Here is a 23,161-nt window from a genome sequence, read left to right as displayed (position 1 = left end):
TGTGAACACAACAATGCTTTATGTAAAAGTGGTAACCCCACTTGAGCTTAAACGATGAGTATGACCTATGATCAAGTGCCCTCACTTGACTCCTAAGTCAATATACTCATATATAGATGACCTTGTCATCGCAAATTGCTTGATAGATGCTAGAATTGGTTGTGCATGCCTTGCCACATATTTCATTTGCCATCTTATTGTGTGAGCATGCTGGTTGCATATTTTGCTCATTCGAGGACATCCACTTGTTGTTTTGATTGTTTGGTTTTATTTTCGTTTGCCAAGTGGATGGACAAGAATGCCTAAGTACCTCCTCTAGCTATCTATGCTTTTCTCGTCTCAAACTCTATTCATGCTGCATCACAAAATTTGATCAAGTCAGATTCGAACCACTCTGTGTGAGGAGCGCTCGGAGTCCCCGATTCGTCATAGACTTAAACTTCCAAAACCTCTTTATGATTCTCGGTCTGACCGATACCCCACTTCGGTCCTACTGAGATCATTAAGTTGATCTAGGTTTTCGATCTCGGTGCAACCGATTTGAACATTTCGGTCACACCGAGTTTCAGTAACTGCCTGCAGTTATGAATCTCGGTGCCACCGAGTTGTTCCACTCGGTCACACCGATAGGGTCGGGCTATATATAGTCACGGGCAAAATTTGGAAATTTCTCCAAACCCCTTCGCCCGTGCGATAGCCTGCTCTGCCAACGTGGTCTCCGGATCGTCTTCTCGCCGCCAGCCGCCTCCAGTCGCTGGTCTCCGTCGCCGTCAACGGGAATTCTGCCCCGCCGTTGCCGCTGTAGCGAGTCTCCGCCGAACTAGGGTATGGACTCGATCACAGTGCTATTCCCCGTCCGATTCCTAGCACATTGTGTTCTTCATGATTCTTGCCACGATTGAAACACTCCTATCCAGTCAATACGCCCGTAGATTAGCTTTGATTCGAAAATTTTAGGGTTAGGTTTCCGCCGAAACCATCTCGGACCCACCGAGTTGAAAAACTCGGTCCCACCGATTTGGCTTATGCCATTGCACAAGTGAGACTCGGTCTGACCGAGAATTACCTATCGGTGTGACCGATTTTGGAACTCTGTGAAACCCTAGCAGTCTCGGTGCCACCGAACTGTGACTCGGTCCTACCGAGTTCACTAGTTTAGGTTCCAAAACTACTTCGGTATCACCGAGTTTGAAAATCGGTAAATCCGAGATGATTTCAGTGGGAAACTAAAACTAAGTTTTTGGATCATTCTTTTGCAAAAATCTCTGCATTTTGTGATGCTCATCTTTTCTACCTCATCTATAAACTGTTCACAGGGTCAGCAGTCAGAGTTTGCAGCATGTCTGATCAAAGTGACAGCCAGAACATGTCAGAGCAGCAGGTGCACATGAGTGAGGGCACTAGTCCCTCCAGCTCTTCAGATGAGGGCAGCAGGAGCACCCCTAGCAACTTGCCAAAAGCTGCCACCAGACAGAGGAAGAAGAAAACTTCTGATTTCGAAGATGAAGATTATGTGGCAGAGGAAGAGGCCACATCAAAGAGAGTTGAGCCAGCTCAAGGCACAAAGCCAGGGCTGAAAATCAAAAGGCCAGCAGGCAGGCAGCCCATGTCAAAGGCAAGAGCTTCAACTGAGAAGCCTGCACCCAAAGAGCCAGTTGCTGCTGAGGGAAAGAAAAGAAAGGAAAGGGTCAAGAAGACCGTAGCCAGAGTGCTAGGAAAGGCTTCCATCATGGAAGAGGAAGGGGAAGAAGAGGTAGCTGCACCAGCACCCAAGGCACCCAAGCTGATGGGTGATGCCATAAGATCAGGGGCTACTGCATCTAAGCCCAAAGCTGCCTCCAAGCCAAAACCAAAGAGGAATACAAGGAGCATTCCTGCAGCTGAGAAGAACAAGGCCCCAGTGCCTGAGACTGTTGCTGAAGAAGAGTATGAAGAGCAAGTTCTGAGAAAGCTCAAGCCCAAGATCCCAGACCACAACGATGCGCATCCTGTGGCTGAGGACATGAAGCTCAGGAGAGATTCAGGGCTGAGGAAGTGGAGAGAAGCAGACCTGTATGCTTCAAGGAGGAGGACTGCTGTTGACTACAGATTCCACACTAAGGAACAGCAGGACTTCTATGAGACAGTGTTGCTTGATAAGAAGCCAATAGTCTGTGATATGAGATGGGTTGACTAGCAGTACATCAAGGACAATGAGGAGCACTATCCTGGAGTGCAAGATAGCTTCATAGCTTGTGGAGTAGCTGACTTTGTTGGGCAGAAGCTCACAAAGTGGAATGAGGAGCTTATAATGCAGTTCTACTCCACATCACATTTTTATTCAGATGGGAGGATCACATGGATGTCTGAGGGTACAAGGTACCAATCCACAGTTGCTGAGTGGGCACAGATCATTAATGCCCCAGAGGAGCATGATGATGACTTGGACATATATGCCAAGAAGAAGATGGACCATAACTCTATGTCCAATATGTACAAGGAAATTCCCAATGAAGCTCTTGACACCTTCAAATTTGGGTCTGTGCATTACCTTCTGTCAGGGCTGCCAACTATCAGTTGGATCTTGAGGCACACCTTATTGCCCAAGTCTGGAGATCACAAGATGATCAGAGGCCATGCTATCAACTTGCTACATGTATTTGATATACCTCAGAAGTTCAAGGTGATGAGCCTCATAGTGGAAACTATCAAAAGGACTGCAGCAGATCAGAAGAGGAGTTGCGGATATGCCCCTCAGATCCAGGAGCTCATTAACTCCAAGATGGGCACGGGCATATATTTATTGGACAAGGAACACCTGCCCATCCGTCCAGATTTTGAGGACAATCAAGTTGTCATGACTGAGAACGAGCCATCATCTGCCCAAGCATACGCAAAGAAGGAGAAGGCAAGGAAGGAGAAAGCTGCCAAGATGCCAACTCAAGAGGAGGCATCTGAGTATTTCTTGAAGACCAAACAAGAGCAGCTTGGTTACCTGATTGCATCCACCCTGCGGATTGAGCAAGGACTAGCCACCCTAACTCAAAACCAGGCAAGCCTAGAGAGAATCATGGAACAAAAGTTCTATGACTTGGATGTCAAGGTAACAGAGATTCAGACTGCAGTGGAGCAGCTCCAAGATGATATGCAGGAGAGGAGAGGCAGGACTACCACTCATGCCTTTGCCAGAGTGCCACGAGGTCCGAGGTCGGCTGCCGTGCCAGTTGCTGACACAAGAGCCACCACCTCAGCACCAGCTACAGCCTCAGTTCCACCAGCTCCAGCATCTACTTCAGCTCCAACTCCAGCGTCTACTTCAGCGTCTACAGAAGCCTTCGTCCTTGGAGTGATTCGGACTCCACCACCACCAGAAGATCAAGCCTGAGCGTCGATCTAGTACTATGCATTTTCTAGGAACTTTTTGGTAACTTGTTGCCAAAGGGGGAGAAATATGTATAGATCATAGGCTTCGAGAGAGAGAGTGTTGCTTTTCTCTCTTGCTTTATTTGGTGGTTTTTCAAACTTGTTTGCTTTTGAGTGCTTGAGATACTACGTCATTATTTGTGAGACATTGATGATCATGTGTTTGATCATAAGCTACACTTAATGCTTGCTTAATGCTATTATCTTATCTATCTTATGTGATCTTTCACTATTCTTGGTGATGAGTGCATGTATTTCATTCTTATCATTTTAAGCGCTCCACCAAGATGTATGTGACATGGAAGAGTAACCCATGACTCTAACTCCTTGTGCATTTGCAGTCCAAAGCAAATTTTAAATATGCACAAATTTAGGGGGAGCTCTTACTTATCACATACTTCTCAAAGCGACGATATATTTCATGCTTATTATCATTTGTCGAAGCTTTGATCTATATGTTGTCATCAATTACCAAAAAGGGGGAGATTGAAAGTGCAACTATCCCTAGGTGGTTTTGGTAATTCATAACAACATATAGCTCATTGAGCTAATGCTATTCCAAGATGATTATTTCAGGAAAGCTCAATGATTGGCATGGCATGGATGTGAAAGTGGAACTCTCAAAATGCTAAGGAAAAAGGATTGGCTCAAGCTCAAAAGCTCAAGACTCTTCATTTTATATTTTAGTGATCCAAGATCACATTGAGTCTTTAGGAAAAGCCAATACTATCAAGGAGGGATGAGGTGTTGCTTAATGAGCCTCTTGCTTCATGTGCTTAGTGATATGCTCCAAAAACCCTCAACTACTTTCCCATATCCACATTTGACCTAAACCCTAAGCCAAACTCGGTCCTACCGATTCTTCCTATCCGGCGCCACCGAGTTTCACTTGTCATTAGCCACTGCCAAACCCTAGCAATTCGGTTCTACCGATAGGGATCTCGGTCTCACCGAGATGGGATTGCAAACTCTCTGTTTCCCTTTCGTAACTTTTCGGTCTCACCGGAAGAGCGAATCGGTCCCACCGAGATTGCAATGTAAATTCAGTGTTTCCCCTTTGTAACTTTTCGGTCTCACCAAAAGAGCAAATCGGTCCCACCGAGTTTGCCTGACCAACTCTCTGGTTAGCTAATTACCAAATTCGGTCTCACCGAGTTTGTGTAATCGGTCTCACCGAGATTACGTTATGCCCAAACCCTAACCATATCAGTCCTACCGAGTTGCATGTCAGTCCCACCGAAAATCTCTAACGGTCACTAGGTTTACATTTTCGGTCCGACCGAGTTTGTGATTCGGTCCCACCGAGATTGGAAAACTGTGTAACGGTTGGATTTTGTGTGGAGGCTATATATACCCCTCCACCTCCTCTTCATTCGAGGAGAGAGCCATCAAAACACATACACCATTCCAACTCGTATGTTCTGAGAGAGAACCACCTACTCATGTGTTGAGACCAAGATATTCCATTCCTACCATATGAATCTTGATCTCTAGCCTTCCCAAGTTGCTTTCCACTCAAATCTTCTTTCCACCAAATCCAAATCCTATGAGAGAGAGTTGAGTGTTGGGGAGACTATCATTTGAAGCACAAGAGCAAGGAGTTCATTACCTACACACCATTTGTTACTTCTTGGAGAGTGGTGTCTCCTAGATTGGCTAGGTGTCACTTGGGAGCCTCCGACAAGATTGTGGAGTTGAACCAAGAAGTTTGTAAGGGCAAGGAGATCGCCTACTTCGTGAAGATCTACCGCTAGTGAGGCAAGTCCTGTGTGGGCGATGGCCATGGTGGGATAGACAAGGTTGCTTCTTCGTGGACCCTTTGTGGGTGGTTGCTTCTTCGTGGACCCTTCGTGGGTGGAGCCCTGTGTGGACTCGCGCAACCATTACCCTTTGTGGGTGGAGCCCTGTGTGGACTCTCGCAACCGTTACCCTTTGTGGGTTGAAGTCTCCATCAACGTGGATGTAGGATAGCACCACCTATCCGAACCACGGGAAAAACATCCGTGTCTCATATTGCGTTTGAATTCTCCAAACCCTTCCCTTTACATTCTTGCAAGTTGCATGCTTTACTTTCCGCTGCCAATATACTCTTTGCATGCTTGCTTGAATTATGTGATGATTGCTTGACTTGTCCTAAAATAGCTAAAATCTGCCAAGAACTAAAATTGGGAAAAGGTTAAGTTTTTATTTGGTCAAGTAGTCTAATCACCCCCCTCTAGACATACTTTCGATCCTACACCTCTCCTTCTTGGCGCAGCCCTACCCCTCTCCCTCCTCATCTCTTGCGGTGCTTGGCGAAGCCCTGCTGGAGTACCACGCTCCTCCACCACCACCACGCCGTCGTGCTGCTGCTGGATGGAGTCTTCCCCAACCTCTCCTTCTCCCCTTGCTGGATCAAGGCGTAGGAGACGTCACCGGGCTGTACGTGTGTTGAACACGGAGGTGCCGTTCGTTCGGCACTAGGATCATCGGTGATTTGGATCACGACGAGTACGACTCCATCAACCCCGTTCACTTGAACGCTTCCGCGTAGCGATCTACAAGGGTATGTAGATGCACTCTCCTTCCCTCGTTGGTAGACTTCTCCATAGATTGATCTTGGTGATGTGTAGAAAATTTTGAATTTTTGCTACGTTCCCCAACAGTGGTATCAGAGCTAGGTCTATGCGTAGTTTCTATGCACGAGTAGAACACAAAGTAGTTGTGGGCGTTGATTTTGTTCAATATGCTTACCGTTACTAGTCCAATCTTGATTCGGCGGCATTGTGGGATGAAGCGGCCCGGACCGACCTTACACGTACTCTTACGTGAGACTGGTTCCACCGACTGACATGCACTACTTGCATAAGGTGGCTAGCGGGTGTCTGTCTCTCCCACTTTAGTCGGATCAGATTCGATGAAAAGAGGCCTTATGAAGGGTAAATAGCAATTGGCATATCACGTTGTGGTTTCTGCGTAGGTAAGAAACGTTCTTGCTAGAAACCCATAGCAGCCACGTAAAACATGCAAACAACAATTAGAGGACGTCTAACTTGTTTTTGCAGGGTATGCTATGTGATGTGATATGGCCAAGAAGAATGTGATGAATGATATGTGATGTATGAGATTGATCATGTTCTTGTAATAGGAATCACGACTTGCATGTCGATGAGTATGACAACCGGCAGGAGCCATAGGAGTTGTCTTTATTTATTGTATGACCTGCGTGTCATTGAACAACGCCATGTAATTACTTTTCTTTATTGCTAACCGGTAGCCATAGTAGTAGAAGTAATAAGTTGGCGAGACAACTTCATGGAGACACAATGATGGAGATCATGATGATGGAGATCATGGTGTCATGTCGGTGACGATGATGATCATGGAGCCCCGAAGATGGAGATCAAAAGGAGCAATATGATATTGGCCATATCATGTCACTATTTGATTGCATGTGATGTTTATCATGTTTATACATCTTATTTGCTTAGAACGACGGTAGCTTAAATAAGATGATCCCTCACTAATATTTCAAGAGAAGTGTTCTCCCTAACTGTGCACCGTTGCGAAAGTTTGTCGTTTCGAAGCACCACGTGATGATCGGGTGTGATAGATTCTTACGTTCGAATACAACGGGTGTTGACGAGCCTAGCATGTACAGACATGGCCTCGGAACACATGCAAAACACTTAGGTTAACTTGACGAGCCTAGCATGTACAGACATGGCCTCGGAACACGGAGGACCGAAAGGTCGAACATGAGTCGTATAGAAGATGTGATCAACATGAGATGTTCACCGATGATGACTAGTCCATCTCACGTGATGATCGGACACGGCCTAGTTGATTTGGATCATGTATCACTTAGATGACTAGAGGGATGTCTATCTGAGTGGGAGTTCATAAGATGAACTTAATTATCCTGAACATAGTCAAAAGGTCTTCGCAAATTATGTCGTAGCTCGCGCTTCAGTTCTACTGTTTAGATATGTTCCTAGAGAAAAATTAGTTGAAAGTTGATAGTAGCAATTATGCAGACAGTAGAAGGCTTATGTCCTTAATGCACCGCTCAGTGTGCTGAACCTCGAACATCGTCTGTGGATGTTGCGAACATCTGACATACACATTTTGATGACTACATGATAGTTCAGTGCGTAATGCTAAATGGTTTAGAATTGAGGCACCAAAGACGTTTTTGAAACATCGCAGAACATATGAGATGTTCCAAGGACTGAAATTGGGATTTCAGGCTCGTGCCCACGTCAAGAGGTATAAGACCTCCGATGATTTTCTTAGCCTGCATAATAAGGGAGAAAAGCTCAATCTTGAGCTTGTGCTCAGATTGTCTGAGTACAACAATCGCTTGAATCGAGTGGGAGTTGATCTTCCAGGTGAAATAGTGATGGTTCTCCAAAGTCACTGCCACCAAGCTACTAGAGCTTCATGATGAACTATAACATATCAAGGATAGATATGATCCTTGAGCTATTCGCGACACCGCGAAAGTAGAAATCAAAAGGGAGCATCAATAGTTGATGGTTAGTAAAACCACTAGTTTCAAGAAGGGCAAGGGCAAGAAAGGGATACTTCATGGAACAACAAATCAGTTGTTGTTCTAGTGAAGAAACCCAAAGTTGAACCCAAGCCCGAGACTAAGTGCTTCTGTAATAAGGGGAACAGTCACTGAAGCAGAACCACCCTAGATACTTGGTAGATGAGAAGGATGGCAAGGTCGACAGAAGTATATTGGATATGCATTATAATGTGTACTTTACTAGTACTCCTAGTAGCACCAGGGTATTAGATACCGGTTCGGTTGCTAAGTGTTAGTAACTCGAAACAAAAGGCTACGGAATAAACGGAGACTAGCTAAAAGGTGAGATGACGACATGTGTTGGAAGTATTTCCAAGGTTGATCAAATATCGTACCTCTCTCTACCATCGAGATTGGTATTAAAACCTAAATAATTGTTATTTGGTGTTTGCGTTGAGCATAGACATGATTGGATTATGTCTATCGCGATACGGTTATTCATTTAAGGAGAATAATGGTTACTCTGTTTATTTGAATAATACCATCCCGATCGTAGTGATACACATTTTCATGCCAAAGGTATAAGATAGTAATGATAGTACCACACAAATGTGGCACTGCAATTTGAGTCATATTGGTATAAAACGCATGAAGAAGCTCCATGTTGATGGATCTTTGGACTCACTCATTTTTGAAAGGATTGAGACATGCGAACCATGTTTGTTGGTAGATATGCATGAAGAAACTCTATACAGATGGATCGTTTGGACTCGCTTGATTTTGAATCACTTGAGACATGCAAATCATACCACATGGGTAAGATGACTGAAAAGCCTCGTTTTCAGTAAGATGGAACAAGAAAGCAACTTGTTGGAAGTAATACATCTTGATGTGCGCAGTCCAATGAGTGCTGAGGCATGTAGTGGATATCGTTATGTTCTTACTTCACAGATGATTTGAGTAGATACTGAGTATATTTACTTGATGAAACATAAGTCTGAATTATTGAAAGGTTCAAGTAATTTCAGAGTGAAGTTGAATATCGTCGTGACAAGAGGATAAAATGTCTATGATATGATCGTAGAGATGAATATCTGAATTACGAGTTTGGCACATAATTAAGACATTGTGGAAATTGTTTCACAACTAATACAGCCTGGAACACCATAGTGTGATGGTGTGTCCGAACATCATAACTGCACCATATTGGATATGATGCATACCATGATGTCTCTTATCGAATTACCACGATAGTTTATGGGTTAGGCATTAGAGACAACCACATTCACTTTAAATAGGGCACCACATAATTCCGATGAGATGACACCGTATGAACTATGGTTTAGAGAAACCTAAGCTGTCATTTCTTAAAAGTTTGGGGCTGCAACGCTTATGTGAAAAAGTTTCAGGCTGATAAGCTCGAACCCAAAGCGGATAAATGCATCTTCATAGGACACCCAAAACAGTTGGGTATACCTCCTGTCTCAGATCCGAAAGCAATAGGGATTGTTTCTGTAATCGGGTCCTTTCTCGAGAAAAAGGTTTCTCTCGAAAGAATTGAGTGGGAGGATGGTGGAGACTTGATGAGGTTATTGAACCGTCACTTCAACTAGTGTGTAGCAGGGCACAGGGAGTTGTTCCTGTGGCACGTACACCAATTGAAGTAGAAGCTTATGATAGTGATCATGAAACTTCGGATCAAGTCACTACCAAACCTCGTAGGATGACAAGGATGCGTACTACTTCAAAGTGGTACGTAATCCTGTCTTGGAAATCATGTTGCTAAACAACAATGAACCTATGAGCTATGGAGAAGCGATGGTGGGCCCGGATTCCAAAAAAAATGTGGCTCGAGGCCATAAAATCCAAGAGAGGATCCATGTATGAAAACAAAGTGTAGACTTTGGAAGAACTACTTGATAGTCGTAAGGCTGTTGGGTGCAGATGGATTTTAAAAGGAAGACAGACAATGATGGTAAGTGTCACCATTGAGAAAGCTCGACTTGTCGTTAAGATGTTTCTCGACAAGTTCAAGGAGTTGACTACGATGAGACTTTCTCACACGTAGCGATGCTAAAAGTCTGTTGGAATTATGTTAGCAGTTACTGCATTATTTATGAAATCATGCAGATAGGATGTCAAAACATTGTTTCCTCGACATTTTCTTGAGAAAAGGTTGTATGAGATACAACCAGAAGGTTTTGTCAATCCTGGAAAAATGCTAACAAGTATGCAAAGCTCCATCAATCCTTCTAAGGACTAGAGTAAGCATCTCGGAGTTGGAATGTACGCTTTGATGAGATGATCAAAGATTTTGGGTTTATACATAGTTTATGAGAAACTTGTATTTCCAAAGAAGTGAGTGGGAGCACTATAAAATTTCTGATGAGTATATGTTGTTGACATATTGTTGATCGGAAATGATGTAGAATTTCTGGAAAGCATATAGGGTTATTTGGAAAGTGTTTTTCAATGGAAAGCCTGGATTAAGCTACTTGAACATTGAGCATCAAGATCTATATGGATAGATCAAAACGCTTAATGGTACTTTCAAATGAGCACATACCTTGACATGATCTTGAAGGTGTTCAAGATGGATTAGTCAAAGAAGGAGTTCTTGCCTGAGTTGTAAGGTATGAAGTTAAGACTTAAAGCTCGACCACGGCAGAAGAAAGAGGAAGGACGAAGGTCGTCCCCTATGCTTTTGTCATAGGCTCCATACGGTATGCCATGCTGAGTACCACACCTGATGTGTGCCTTGCCACATATTTGGCAAGAGGGTACAAAGGTGATCTAGGAGTAGATCACCAGATAGCGGTCTAAATTATCCTTAGAGGAATAAGGATATGTTTCTCGATTATGGAGGTGATAAAGAGTTCGACGTAAAGAGTTACGTCGATGCAAGCTTAACACCTATCCGGATAGCTCTGATTAGAGATACCGGATACGTATAATGGAGCAATAATTTAGAATAGCTCCAAGTAGAACAGTTATTTGAAATGGCTCCAAATGTAGCGTAGTAGTTGCATCTACAAGATGACATAGAAATTTGCGAAGTACATACGGATCTGAATGCTGCAGACCCGTTGACTGAAACCTCTCTCACAAGCATAACATGATCAAACCCAGAACTCTTTGGGTGTTAGTCACATGGGGATGTGACCTTGAGTGTTAATCACATATCGATGTGAATTGGATTATTGACTCTAGTGCAAGTGGGAGACTGTTGGAAATATGCCCTAGAGGCAATAATAAATTGGTTATTATTCTATTTCCTTGTTCATGATAATCGTTTATTATCCATGCTAGAATTGTATTGATAGGAAACTCAGATACATGTGTGGATACATAGACAACACCATGTCCCTAGTAAGCCTCTAGTTGACTGGCTCGTTGATCAATAGATGGTTACGGTTTCCTGACCATGGACATTGGATGTCGTTGATAATGGGATCACATCATTAGGAGAATGATGTGATGGACAAGACCCAATCCTAAGCCTAGCACAAAGATCGTGTAGTTCGTATGCTAAAGCTTTTCAAATGTCAAGTATCATTTCCTTAGACCATGAGATTGTGCAACTCCCGGATACCGTAGGAATACTTTGGGTGTGCCAAATGTCACAACGTAACTGGGTGGCTATAAAGGTACACTACAGGTATCTTCGAAAGTGTCTGTTGGGTTGGCACGAATCGAGACTGGGATTTGTCACTCCGTGTAAACGGAGAGGTATCTCTGGGCCCACTCGGTAGGACATCATCATAATGTGCACAATGTGACCAAGGAGTTGATCACGGGATGATTTGTTACGGAACGAGTAAAGAGACTTGCCGGTAATGAGATTGAACAAGGTATCGGGATACCGACGATCGAATCTCGGGCAAGTATCGTACCACTAGACAAAGGGAATTGTATACGGGATTGATTGAATCCTCGACATCGTGGTTCATCTGATGAGATCATCGTGGAACATGTGGGAGCCAACATGGGTATCCAGATCCCGCTGTTGGTTATTGGCCGGAGAGTTATCTCGGCCATGTCTGCATGACTCCCGAACCCGTAGGGTCTACACACTTAAGGTTCGATGACGCTAGGGTTATAGGGAATAGATATACGTGGTTACCGAATGTTGTTCGGAGTCCCGGATGAGATCCCGGACATCACGAGGAGTTCCGGAATGGTCCGGAGGTAAAGATTAATATATAAGAAATATGGTTTTGGCCACCAGAAGTGTTCCAGGCATCACCGGTAGTGTACCGGGACCACCGGAGGGGTCCGGGAGTCCACCAGGTGGGGCCACCAGCCCCGGAGGCCTACATGGACCAATAGTGGGAAGGGACCAGCCCCTAAGTGGGCTGGGGTGCCTCCCCACCAAGGCCCATGCGCCTAAGGGGAAGAGGGGGCAAACCCTAAGGGCAGATGGGCCTTAAGGCCCATGCCTGGTGCGCCTCCCTCTCCCCCTCCACTTGGCCGCCACCCTAGATGGGATTGGGGCTGGCCGCCGCCCCTAGGGTGGAACCCTAGGTGGGGCGCACCCCTCCCTCTCCCCTATATATACTTGAGGACTTGGGGCTGCCAACAGATGAGTTCCTCTCCTTCTTGGCGCAGCCCTACCCCTCTCCCTCCTCATCTCTTGCGGTGCTTGGCGAAGCCCTGCTGGAGTACCACGCTCCTCCACCACCACCACGTCGTCGTGCTGCTACTAGATGGAGTCTTCCCCAACCTCTCCTTCTCCCCTTACTGGATCAAGGCTTAGGAGACGTCACCGGGCTGTACATGTGTTGAACACGGAGGTGCCGTCCGTTCGGCACTAGGATCATCGGTGATTTGGATCACGACGAGTACGACTCCATCAACCCCGTTCACTTGAATGCTTCCGCGTAGCGATCTACAAGGGTATGTAGATGCACTCTCCTTCCCTCGTTGGTAGACTTCTCCATAGAATGATCTTGGTGATGCGTAGAAAATTTTGAATTTCTGCTACGTTCCCCAACACTAGCATGGAACACTAGCATACGTGAAAATCAATCGAAGTGGAACGAAACAAAGTGGGACGAAAAAAAGAATATCTCCTTCCTTTATTAGTAAGTATAGATTCATCAAAAAAATAGCTAGCATACTTGCCATATCGGTGATTCATAGCTCGTTATTTTCTCAAACATGCATGAGAGGGTAGAGGTGCACTGGAAGACGTGGCTCAGCATGTAGCACTAGCGGATTCTCTATGAAGAGGTTGTGCTTGCACTCGCTGAGATTGATGGCCGACACCCCAACCGGTTTGGTCCAGGTGAAGCCATGCAGGAGCCTGCCAAAGAGCATGACACTCATGGTTGTTCCTAGTGATGCTGCGATGCATCCTCGCCGTCCGGTGCTGAAGGAGATGAACCACTATTCGCTCTCGGTAAGCACCACATTGATGTTGTCTCCCATATGGCGCTCTGGCTTGAAGTGGAGCGGTTCATCCCAGACGGTGGGGTTCCGGCCCAGGGCCAGCCTGCTGAGGATGACGTTGCTACCCTTGGGCACGCGGTAGCCCGCAACAATGGTGTCGCCAATCGCGACGTGCGGCAGGTTGAAGGGAGCGATTGGGTGGAGGCGAAATGCCTCACGTATGCACGCCTTGAGATAGTTGAGCTGCATGATGTCCGACTCTTGGACCAGTCGCTCGCGACCAACCACCCGGTCCAACTCCTCCACCGCCTTGGCCAGCAATTCTGGGTTGTTCACCATCTCCGCCAGCGCCCACTCCACTGCGTTTGACGGGTTATCTATGGCCGCTAATATTATGCCCTGCATGCATTCCATGGAGATAAATGTAAGTTGTTACAATTTATACCTTTGCATTAAGAGAGATTAAATTGAATAATTGGAATTTTAAATACAGTTTAAGTTGAAATCACATCAAAATGGTAGAAAATTACAATAATGCTATGTTTAAACTATTAATTCATAATTTCTTATTCTATTGTTTCCCTTTTCTAACACCTGCGAAATGCGGTATAAGATCTAGTATTTAATAGTGTGAGCTATAATATCTAGTATTTAATAGTGTGAGCTATTACCTTTTCTCATGGATGACGTATTAGTACCATTTAGGACTATGAGGCAATTGGTCACAAAATTCAATCTAGGCCCTTGAACCATCTTAAAATTTCTCATTAATTAATATTTTGCTTACCTTGGACTGTGCTTTGACCTCATCGATGTTGAGCAACGGCTTGCCGTCACCGTCGACAAGCGTGATGAGAACGTCAAGGAAGTCCTGGACCCCGTCCTGCCTCTCGCCGTTGTTCCACTGCCTCCAACGCTCTTCGATGACCACGTCATGCAGTCTATCCACTTTTGTGTTGGCCTCCTTAATAATTTTCTCGTGGCCGTCGAGATCTAGGCCAAGTAGACACGGGAGGTAGTCACTGACGCAGAACGCGAAGGTGAACCCTAGGAGGGCAAAGGAAGCGTCCATGTGCTCCACCTCCATCGGCCCCGGCCCGCCGTCCGGCTGAGGCTCCCCGAAGTACCGTTGGCCGAAGACAAGCCGACGGATAACGTTGCCGCAGTAATGTCGCGCGACGTGCCTGACATTGACGTTGGCTAGTCCCGATGTTGAAGATGACGACCCCCCGGCGGTGAGGTTGTAGATGTAGCGCGTCAAGTTGTCAGCTTCGTCGGCGCGCTTGTCGTGGAGCCACTTGTGACGGGAGGGGCAGATGATCTCAGAGGTGAGCACCTTGCGCATCTTCATCCACTGGTCGCCGAACGGCGAGAGCACGGCGTCCTTGTACCCGCTGCTGATGGTGCCGGAGGCGAAGGTGAGTGGGCGAGACGAGAAGTTTTTGTCCTGCTTCTTGAGCACCTCCCTTGCGATCTTGGGACATGTGATTGGGATGACGTGGACGCCGCCGAGGCGGAAGCAGGCGATGTCAGTGCCCATATCCTTCATCACGCGATGGATCCAACGGAACGCCGGCTTGTTGAGCACCATCTCGGGCAGGCTACCCACCAGTGGCCATGGCCATGGCCCCGGCAGAAGTGGAAGCGGCACCATCTTCGATGAGCACGTGCCACCGCGGACCTTGCTCTTGGTCATGACAAGGTATATGAGCGTTATTATGATGAGCAGCTGGGACACAACAAAGCAGCACCAAGCCAGCATTGTGGAGACTGCTGCTTGCTAAGTGTACACAGGCTTGCGAGGTAGCTTTCCTTGTTATCGGTGCGTAGGGAAGCCAACTTTGCTCTCCGTGTTGCTCTGCCCATGAGGGGCGAGACCCCTCTTTATATGTTACCTCGGTCCCAAAAAATTGGGTCAGATTTATTAGATACGAAGGTATCTACATATCTAACACTAAAACATGTCTAGATATATTCCATGGAAAATATTCATTCCTTATGTGTGGATCATTTATCACATGTCATTTCAAATGTATTTACGCTGATACTAATAATAATAACTATATACAGAATGAAAAATCTTCTATTTGTAGATTGTCTTAGATTTATTTAGATACGAAGGCTGATACTAATAATAATAAATTGTCTATCCAAACATAGTCAAAACAGAAAAAGCTTCTACTTATAGATTGCCTTATATTTATCTAGATACGAAGGCTGATACTAATAATAATAATTGTCTATCCAAACGTAATCAAAACAGAAGAAAAATATATTCTATTTATAGTTTGTCTTAGTTTATCTAGATATGAAGGATGATATTAATAATAATGATTGCCTATCCAAACATAATCAAAATAGAACAAAACATCTCCTATTTGTAGATTTTCGAGAGTACTTATCCAAATCTAATCATAATTGTCTTTCCAAAAGTATTTCAGACGCCAGGATGATGGACCATATGGGCAGCTTCCGGTTTGAAGAGATGGTTGGACCATGCATTCGGGATTCAATGAGATGCTATCGAGACCTCCTATTTAGCGCTGTACGCGCCAGCGAACGACGGAGTGCGTACTCCCCGCTCCCTGTGCTGCCTCATGGGCTGGACCATGTCTGTGGAGGGAAAGCAGAAGCATCTGTTTTTCCTTTTTTAAATTGTTTTCCATTGTAAGACTAATTCGGGATTTCAATAAAGTTACAACTTGTGAAATGTTTGTAAATTCGAAAATTGTTCATGATTTGAAAAAAATGTTCACGAAATGATAAATGCTGACGGAATTAAAAAATGTTCACCAAATTCCAAAACGTTTCTTGAATTCAACAAATGTTCGCGATTTCAAAGGAATGAATATTTTTTGAATTTGACGAACATATTTTGAACATCAATAAAAAAATTGGCATTCTATGAACTTTTTTTAATTTGATGAACAAAATTTGTAATTCAAGAACATTTTTTGAAAAAATTATGAATAAAATTTGAATTTGATGAAAAAATTTGTAATTCAGAAGGCGCGCTAAATTACAGCGCGCGCGAGCAGCCGGCGCTTGCAAATATGATTTTCACATGTCCATTTGACAATATGATGATGTTTCAAACATTAAATAAATGTGCAAAACAAAGACATATATAGCATTGTTCACTTGCACGGCATAGTTCAAAATCATCCAACCAAGTTCATGACAAATAAAAGTTTGCACAAACAAATGTGTCGGGGATATACCCCGCGGTATGACCCGGCCGGGCTTGGCGTTTTCATTGGTACCCCGCCGGAGTGGCGACTCACGAGCCTGGCGACTCACGGATGGCCCTAACGGCGGGTCAGATAGATGATAGGCCCAAGGCCTAGAAGGCCGACTCAAGTTATGGTGGGCCGGTTTAAGAGGAAAGGCATAATAAATATTCTCCTACAAAGGACTAGGACTCCACTTGTAATAGGTTAATCCTAATCCTACTAGGAGTAGTCATGTAACCCGCCCCTTTAAGGGCAGGGCTCCCCAAAGAGGGACAAGCGACAAGAAACAATATCTAGGGCTAGACACAAAGGAGGAGCCGGCTTATGCGGCGACATTCTCATGAGCATAATGAGATCTAGCCGCAAACAGCATGTAGGGCTATTCCGGATGATGTTTCCCGGGGCCCGAAGCTGTCTAAATCATTGTCTTGTGTTGGATGTAAAGACGACATGGACGAGCTCTGTAGGGCTTGAGCGGAGGTGTGCGACGATACGGACGAAAGTCCTGCACAACAAGAGCCGGTGCCGATGGCGCCTGAGGGTGTCATTTTCCTCCTTGGAGGCACCACCGAGGTGTGTCGACATCTTCCTCGGGCTTGGTTGGTAGTGTCTCCGGGCGGAAGCCTAGGTCCGGTTGGATCGGCGTGATGACGGCGTCTCCGACGTCGTTCCTCTGTTGGGAGCATCATGTTTTTGAGACACTACTTGGAGGTTCTATATGGCGCTCCTCCGATGCTCGCCGCTGATTTTGGTGAAGCTCCAGACGCAATGTACGCCATCACTGATAAGTCCAAGACGAAGCTTTTTCTGGGACCGACCGAGTTCCGCCATCTGCCTGCACTCTGCTTCAAGGGTGGATGGTGCGTTGACAAAGAAAGTCTTAGTTGGAGCTGCTGTTGTCGCCGGAGGATACCGGCGTTGGTCAAGTGACGCGGCGGTCACGCTTAGCCTAGGACATGCCCTTTTTGCTTTGTAGTGGTGTTGACTGTGGTGGGTAGCTCGGCAGCTAATAGGGCTGTTGTTTTTCTTTTTATTTGATCTTCGGATCTTCATATTGTTGTTCTTCCCTTGCTTCCTGCTAAATCGAATCAAGCCAACATTTTGCTGGATCTTTCAAAAAAAATACAACAGTCACATTTCGGCTAGTGTCTGGCTTTGCTCCCTCCGAAGAATCAGCAAGCTGCACATTAAGGAGATTATATGAATCCACTGTTGGAAGTGATCATACATTTTTTAGAAAATAACAATGTATGGTAGGGAAAGAAGTCTAGCTAGCAACCCAGAAACTTAATGGCGGCTACAGAGTATAGCAAGCATATGAATGATACTGCCTAAGATGTGTCTTTCGAAAAAACAAAAGGTGCTCGATAACTTTGAGCATATAATTAACTAAGATTTAAGCAATAGTAACCAAAGATTGTACACATTACGTCGCCCGTCAACAACAGAAGGCAAACAGATGGGAAAACAAATCATGGGAGAAATGTACAAATGGATGATATCAATCTCTAGTGCTTTATTAATTATCATAAACGAAAGCATGTGAATACCTCTTCAGGACAAGTTTTTTCAGTTGGCCTACTTCTTTTTCAATTAAAAACTGAAAGCTTACGCTGTTTTACTTCCATATCCATGGGTCCAAGCCTGCAAGGTTTAAGAGGGTGCATGGTTTAAGTCATATACCAAGTAGGCACTGCAAAAAATGTTGAGAACTAATAAGGAGAAAGGAGCTTAATTACATGGTGCAGCATCCAGGTGCAGCCCTGAAGGCATGTGAATCAGAAAGCCCAATATCAACCTAGCGCAATGAGCCAGGCTCAGAATCAAGGGTTGCTTGCTGCCCAAATTTCTTCAGCAACGCTGTTACGAAATCAGAAGGTGTGATTCCTTCACTTGACTGGGACCACACAGATGTTACCAAGGTGGTTGTAATGTCCAGTAGAGCCTCTGCATCCGCTATTTGCTCCCTGGGTCTCTGCACTGCAGTGTGGAAGAACATCTCATTTTGTGTTTTATATATAGCATCAATGTTTCAAAACTATAACCAGTAAAATATAGAAGATGATAGACATTTTGTTATACGGTAAGGGCGTGTTCCAGTAGGAGAGGGGGATTTGGAATTTAGTTGGATAGAAATCCTTCAGATTCCGTGTAATCTTTAAAAAATCCAAAAACCCTCATCAACACACCTTCAGCAAATATTTTGACATGGCACAGTGAGCTCAAGGCATGCCAAACGTCCATTCAATGAGTGCCAAGATGGAAACGTGTTCCACATGAACATGCAAGAACAATCTGCAGTCTATTTATGATGCATACTACAGAGAGATCTAAAATAAAACATGGTAGAACTACAAACATGACGTGAAAGTAAACGTATGATCATGCTGCACACTCTACAAGATGCGCCAATGCTACATAAACAGAGGTGCATATCCTTTGCTTGATGGTTTACTTCTAGTGATGTCCCCTGGACACCTGTAACTGAATATGCAGGAAAAAGGTAAAGCTCTCCTTTAATGTCAGGTAGAAGCTCACTTACAGGAGGAAATTAACTTCTTCAATTCTTTTGCCTGTTCAATGCAGTTCCCAGCTGCTTTTGCTTTCTGAATGTAGTTCAGGAATAATTTTCGTACCTGTCATTGAATTGGGCAAAAAATAAATTGGATTTGCAGTTTAATATACCAAAAGATATAGTAGTTTTTACAGAGGAATATACGCCAATCTATGTAACATATTTTTTGGAGAAGAGGCATACTTTCTTTACTAAAGATGGTCATAGCAGCCTCCTTTTTCAAGTTTAGACCCTGTGATGCTTTCCTAACTGCCTCTCGTTTATCAACGTTGTGCCATCAACTGACAAAATTGCTTCCTTGACAACCTGCGACATCCTAAAATGGTAAGAAGAATACTGACACACAACAGGCAACAACTTTGCTGAACTAAGCATATCTGGAATTGAACCTAACATTATGTAGTGTGTTAATGAAAGGCACAATAAAAATATAAAATGCATCACCTTTTCAAACAATTGGCCGCAGATGTCAGTATGAACATCATCAACAATTTCTTAACGAATGCAGAGACGCACTTGGAATGCCATAAAAGCTTTTGTTGCATCCTTACTCTGCTCTCCTTCAGCTACAAACCGTTGAAGGTTATGTTCCTAGCGAAAATCAATTCCTGCTCGTACAACACAAGACCAACAATGTAAAACAAGATGAAGTAAACGAAGTCAGTTGCAACAATATCAGCGCTGAGCTAATGTCTGATGGTGTAGGTGTATAATGAATGATTGTGTACTAATGCATATAGGATATGCATATGACAAGGAGGGGCGGACCGCGCATCTAAGAGAAAGAAAACAGTGAAGAAAATCTGGGAAAGGGGGCTGACCAGGAAGCAAATTGGGCACTCCAGGAGCTGGTACACATGTGGATGGGGTTGGAGATGAAGTTGACGACAAGAACGACCTCGACGAGGACGCCCGCCGCCACTTGGGACGAACAACTCGATCTTGAGGTCGACACCAACCAGAAAGCCGTCGACAGCATTCTTGTCTTTGGACGGCGGCGACGAGGCGAGGCGCGGCTTCTTGGGCAGCCCGACGCCCTTGACCCGCAAGAACCCATCTCCAGCGGACACCCTCTGCCGAGAGGGAGACGAGAAGGCGTGGAGCTCGGCGACGTCCGCTCCATCGATCTGTCAAGGAGGGTGGACATAGATGGCGACGTGGGGGTCACGGATCTAGCCAAAGAAGCGCCTCCCCTTCCTCCTCCTCTGACATCGGTGGCGGCGGCGTCCTCCCATTTATCCTCGTCACCAGCATCCGCGCGCACGCGTTGGCGGCAGGGGCGTGGACCCGACGGCGACGGAAAGAGAGAGCATCCTTTCTGCCTGCCTCAGTGGGGAGAAAGAGAGAAGGGAAAAAGGAAGTGACGTGCGTTGGTTGGAGCGGGAGTCTTGTACCGTTGCCGACGTGGACATCGCAAGGGCTCGCCCTTGATGCACAGCTGAATGGTTTTAATAGCTCTCTTACATGCGATTTATATGGCAGAGCAACTGGGAGTGGGCAGGGTGCAGTTTGAGACAGATAACGAAATGCTTGTTGAAGCGATGTCTTCGAGTGCTTATGACCAGGCGCCTTTGGGTCATCATTTCAGAGAACTTCACTACAAACTAGCCACGCAATTTATTCAGGCCATAGTGCTTCACGTCTCTCGCAATTGTAACAAGCCGGCTCATGTGCTGGCAGCTCTAGGTTCATGTTTAGCTCATGATGATCGCTGTGAATGGTTTCATAGCTACCCTGCTGATGCAAGCCGTGCTGTAACCAGCGATTCCGCCGTGCTATAAATGGAACACGAGTGTTCCATTAAAAAAACATCCTACCCTTCAGTAATAATAATACAAAATTTTATTTTGGTGTCAAAATTTTGTACATGGAGTGTAACCTCTATGTATTTTGTTGTAATCTACTAAACTTTTGTGCTGTAGATCTAATGTAAACTGCAGGAAATCGGGACAGATCTACATCAGACGCGTCATGCTGATCTATATGAGTTGACATACGAGTTGAATTAATGTTAAGCTAAGAAGTAGCACAGAGATTTGTATGATGCGTCTTCATGATCTATACAAGTTGAATAGATGTTACGCTAGCATAGAGATTTGTATACCTCTTTGTCGATGAAGAGATTTGTATACCTCTTTGTCGACGAAGTTGCAGCCTTTGGTGCACCTGATTGGGAATTTTTCGTGGACGACTGTGCTAGCCTTGCGGACGGAGCAGGATGATAGGAAGACATGGCGATGGTGATGGCGCTGGTGAGGTTCGCTGGTTATGCTCGATTCAAGGAGGAAGGCTGGGTTGCGGTGATGTTTAGGTCAATGAGTAGCTGGGTACGGAAGCGCGTAGTTTCCAATCACGTAATTTATTTCTTGCCGATGAGATAACCGCGTGTTGTCTTTCTTGCCGATGGAATTGGCCGTAAGTTTCTAGAATCCACAAAAATCTTCCTTCCGAAAATATATGATTGGGTACGCCTGGTTCGTTAAAATAATGTTCGTTGCGCTAAAATATCATTTCTTTCGTTTACCAACAATCACGTCCTGAAATAATGCGTTCGCTCCAGACATTGTGTACAAAGAATCACGTTCTCATATAATGCGCTCCCTCAGTTTTTTTTTTTTTAGGCAATCTCGCGAAGCTTTTTATTCAACCGTCACAATGTTTACAGGGACGAAAGGAATCCCATCGGGTTGCCCAAGCCAGACATGCCGATCCGGCCCCAAAGTTAAAGCGAACTTCGCAAGATTGTGAGCTTCATAATTTAAGCTCCTAAACTCATAACCTGTCCTACAAGAAATAAAAGAAACTGCATGTAGTTTTATCTCTTGGACGATCGCACCATATCTAGTTGCCCCTCCCTTCTTGATTTCTTCCACAACTTCCTTGCAATCCGTGGCTACTTGAATGTGATGTAGGTTAAGCTCATCGGCTAGGTCAAGCGCCTCTCTGATCGCGAGCGCTTCCAGGGTGGGTGGATCCCCTATATTTGTGAAACCAAAAGCTGATGCTCCCACAAAACGTTCCGTTTGATCCCTGCATACTGTGCCCATTGATCCATGCTCGCCTCGACGACCTACAGCTGCATCCACATTTATCTTAAAGAGACCCTCTTGGGGAGGTAGCCAGCGCTATGGTCTCGTCACAGCTGCTCTTTCCGGGTTCAAACTCGGTTGATTTAACATTTCAATCTCACGCAAGTAAGAGCTGATAAAGCTATGGATCGTGAATGGGCTCTGAAAAATACCCTCGTGGATTGCTTTCCTACGGGCTCCCCATATTGCCCACAAAGTTACAGCCAGCCTCACAAACTCATCCTGTTTCAGTTTTTCTTTCATAGCAAAAATCCAGTGCCTCGCCCCTTCGTACTGAACCCCGCTTAACTGATCAATCACGTCATCTGAAGACAGAGCCCATGTGCTACGGGACATCGGGCAGTCTAGTAATGCATGCTTCCAGGTGTCATGGGCTCCGCATAATGGGCAGGATGTCGTCGTCGACATATTGCGACGGTGAAGAACCTCACCAGCAGGGATCGAGTGCCTTGCAAGACGCCACAAGAAAACATTGATCTTTGATGGAACTTTCACCTTCCAGATGGAGGTCCACTCATTGCTTCCGGTGTTGATATCGGATGGCCCTTCCACTCTCTCAATCCAGTTTTCTCTGTTGAATTTAGTGCGCACCAACATCCTATAGGCCGAGCCAACAGAAAAGTGTCCACGCTGCTCCTCACTCCAAGCCCAGAAGTCGCCCACCCTTCTAGTGCAGATAGGGATCTTCAAAATTTCTTCTGCATCAAAAGGTGTAAAAACTGAACGCACAAGATCTACCCTCCAAGATGCCGTAGTAGTCTCTATGAGCTCAGAGACCCGCTGCGGTGGATCTTGAACAAGGAAGGCGATGGGACGTTTGAAGCTTGACCTGGGTATCCAGTTGTGGCGCCAAATATGAGTAGACTCGCCGTCTCCAATTCTGCGTATAATTCCTTGGGCCATGACATCCCTTCCATCTATTACTGCCCTCCAAATCTGTGATGGGTTAGACCCAAGG

At 45.2% G+C, this 23,161-nt stretch overlaps 1 pseudogene; it reads right to left on the bottom strand.

Moving 5' to 3' along the window:
* Nucleotides 1–13,066: 13,066 nt before the first annotated feature.
* LOC125532394 (tyrosine N-monooxygenase-like) lies at nucleotides 13,067–15,118 on the bottom strand (annotated as a pseudogene).
* Nucleotides 15,119–23,161: the final 8,043 nt, after the last annotated feature.

Source organism: Triticum urartu, chromosome 6A, assembly GCF_056163025.1.
Source record: "Triticum urartu cultivar PI428250 chromosome 6A, HENAU_Tu73, whole genome shotgun sequence".
Lineage (NCBI taxonomy): Eukaryota > Viridiplantae > Streptophyta > Magnoliopsida > Poales > Poaceae > Triticum > Triticum urartu.
The sequence above is the reverse complement of the archived record's forward strand: the minus strand, read 5'-3'. Positions and strand labels throughout refer to the sequence as shown.